Here is a 3,385-nt window from a genome sequence, read left to right on the forward strand (position 1 = left end):
AAAGCAGATTCAGTCCTTTAATGAATGTCTTGAATTGTGTAGCAACCTTTTTTTCCCCACAAATATTGTCAGGCAATATATATATATATATATATATATATATATATATATATATATATATATATATATATATATATATATATATATATATATATATATATATATATATATATATATAATTTTTTTTTTCTTACACCACAAAATTGTCTGATATATTCATTACAGAAATTGACAAAGAAATATTACTTGGAATATTTTGACAGCACGTGAGCAAGCACAGAGCTGGAGCCTTTCGGAGTTGAGGCAGTTGGAAAGTTTATGGATGAATTTGTATTATTGAAGCATCACTAACAAGAGTGAGAATGGCTTTGCAATACATGTCTTCAACCGGTCCAAATGAAAGTTCTTATCCCTTTATTTGGGCAATTGAGAATGGTGCATTTGATGCTGAAAATAATAAAAATAACTGGATGTATATACATGAAGCAAAAACATGCGAACGACTAATGTGCATAAATAATTCATGTGGTTATATACCTGGGATCATTGCAATTGCACTGGGCCATGGACTAACACCCAGGCCTCGGGCCTGATAGGCCAGGGAATCTATGAAAATGTATCGCCAAACCCACCACAAATTGCAATACAAACCATTCAAGTGTTTTTTCACTCCAAGTATGCTATAGAATGACATACTAAAAGTCACCGAAAATCCAAGTGGGGGAACATGTTTATTTTTCACGATGGCCACCAAAATGGTCACCATAACTGATAATTTTAGAATCAGCCCTATATCAGCAAGTAATAGTGCTAATAAATATATGTGAAACACTTAGGTACATGTTATTGGACACTTTTTAAACTTGTCACAGACTTCACATTCAAAATGGCCACAAAAATGGCACCAAAATAGCATATTTAGAAATAGGCAAATATAAGCAATTACTTGGGATTCATATATAAATAAAACATCTTGAAATTTCCTTGGTTCAGACATTTCGGAAATGAATGAAATTCTAAGATATGTTGGATACATTGTGTTATTGTTGTCATAGTGCTAAAGTATTTCTTTCTTTTCATATTGCAGTGTAATTAGCTGATCATGGACAAGTGTGTTTTCTGTGAGGAACCTCTATCCAATGGAGAGCCAACTTCCACATTACGCATCAAAGGATGTAAAGGCATTGCCCAGGCTAATGAGTTGCGGAACACAAATATTAGTACTGTGCCCGCCATGTTGTGCATGCCAATTGTAGGAAGGACTTCTGTTCCCCACAGTGCATAGTCAGTGACAACAAAAAGCGAGGACATGACTCCACAGCTCCCAGTCATTCATCCACAAGTATGGCATTCAATTACAAAGAAAACTGCATATTTTGTGGTGTTTGCGATGCAAAAAAACCCCCACAAACCAACACATAAACTTATCTCAGTCAGAACAATGGATTTCCAGAAGACCAAAAGGAAGGTATGCAAAGAACGCAATGATTTGTGGTCAGACACTGTCAGAGGTAGAATTGAGTATGCGCAGGATCTAAATGCTGCAGACGCGGTATACCACAACTTCTGCAGCACAAACTTTAGAACAGGAAGGGAAATACCAAATGAGTTCGTCACAGAAGAAATGATCCCTCCCAAACGGCCTAAGCATGGCAGACCTTCCGATTCATTACGGGCAGATGCTTTCATTAAGGTAGCCGAGTATCTGGAGGCCAATGACGATGAACAAATAACTATACAAGATCTAATACATAAAATGGATGAATTTCTGGATGGCACTGACAGTGAATCATATGGATTTACTTGCATGAAAGATCAACTTCAAAAACACTTCAGCAACAACATAACGATCACCGAGATCAATGGAAAACTAAATGTGGTTACATTCCGCCACAAAGCATCCACTATCCTCCACGAATTCTACAGTCAACCCAAGAAAAGCAACAACACTGCAGAGAAAATGAGACTCATTGAGACTGCTGCCAAACTGATTAAAAGTGATGTCAAATCAGTGGAAGAGACAAAAGAAGTATACCCAGATTCAAGTACAATGACATCTACTGACGAGGCAATGTCATTCTTACCTGAATCATTGAAACTTCTGCTTCAGAAACTCGCAGTTGGGAATGATGCCGATAAGAAAATAACATTGTTGGGCCAAGCCATTATGCAATGCATTCGACCAAGAGTTCTAATTGCTCCCTTACAGATAGGTTCAGGCATACAAATGCAACATCATTTTGGGTATAAGTTTCTCATGGACTCTCTCGATGCACACGGTTTCTGTAGCTCATATAAGGAAGTGCAGAAATTTGAGCGTAGTGCAGCAGTCACCCAAGGAACAGAGATACGAAACTACACTGAAGGCCAATTATTTCAGTATGTGGCCAACAATATAGACCATAACATTAGGACAATTGATGGCCAGAACACTTTTCATGGTATGGGCATAATTGCCACTGTAACCCCTAGGACACAGACCACAAGTAGAGTACCACGCATATCTGTTACAATGGAGGATGTTGCAGCAGTGGGTCACATCAACATCCGACACCTAGCATCTCCTTGTAGTGGATTAGCCTCACTGAGGTATGGACTACTGGAAGACAAGAAGGAGCAGGATAGAACTTCCAACTTCGACCTCCTGTGGAAGATCTCCTGAACAAGTGTTTCACATAATATTTTTAGTACAATTATTTGCTGATATGGGCTGATTCTAAAACCATCAGTTTTGGTGGACATTTTGAATTTGAAGTATGTGAACCATTTAAAAATGTTAGAAATGGGTTTATTATGTCCAATAACATGTACCGAAGTGTTTCACATATATTTTAGAACTATTACTTGCTGATATAGGGCTGATTGTAAAATTATCAATTTTGGCAGCCATTTTGGTGGCCATATTGAAAAATAAACATGTTCCCCCACTTGGATTTTCGGTGATAGTCAGGAGGCCCAATGCAGAATAGTGTACGACCCTGCTGATTCCCTGTTAGAATAGTGCAACAGGTGTAAATTGACTGTCCAGACACACAGAAACGTGAATCAACTTGTTGCCAACTCTGGATATGGATAGTATGGCCGCCATGACAGTTTACAAAATGGTCGCCATTAAATACACTTTTCGTCATATTTCAGCCCCAAATTGACATGAAATTACAAAATTAGGGTCGATTTCCATGTTTTTGAGCATGCCTGAGCTGATGGGAGTATAGAAAAAAACATTGCTCCATCCATTTTCTAAAAATAATATGACTTGTTTTTCACTATATTATTTTTAAAGAAATGTTCAGGCTCGAATTAGAATGTCTGATTATACAAACCACAATCAATGAATTTTACAACTTTGCTATAAAATGAACCTAAACTACATAACTGTGTGTTT

General features: G+C 37.3%; 1 pseudogene; it reads left to right on the forward strand.

Annotated features, from left to right (window-relative positions):
• Positions 1–1,102: 1,102 nt before the first annotated feature.
• LOC147020408 (uncharacterized) lies at positions 1,103–2,662 on the forward strand (annotated as a pseudogene).
• Positions 2,663–3,385: the final 723 nt, after the last annotated feature.

This window comes from Eptatretus burgeri, chromosome 9 (assembly GCF_056783735.1).
Source record: "Eptatretus burgeri isolate ZD-2024b chromosome 9, Ebu_testis_v1, whole genome shotgun sequence".
NCBI lineage: Eukaryota > Metazoa > Chordata > Myxini > Myxiniformes > Myxinidae > Eptatretus > Eptatretus burgeri.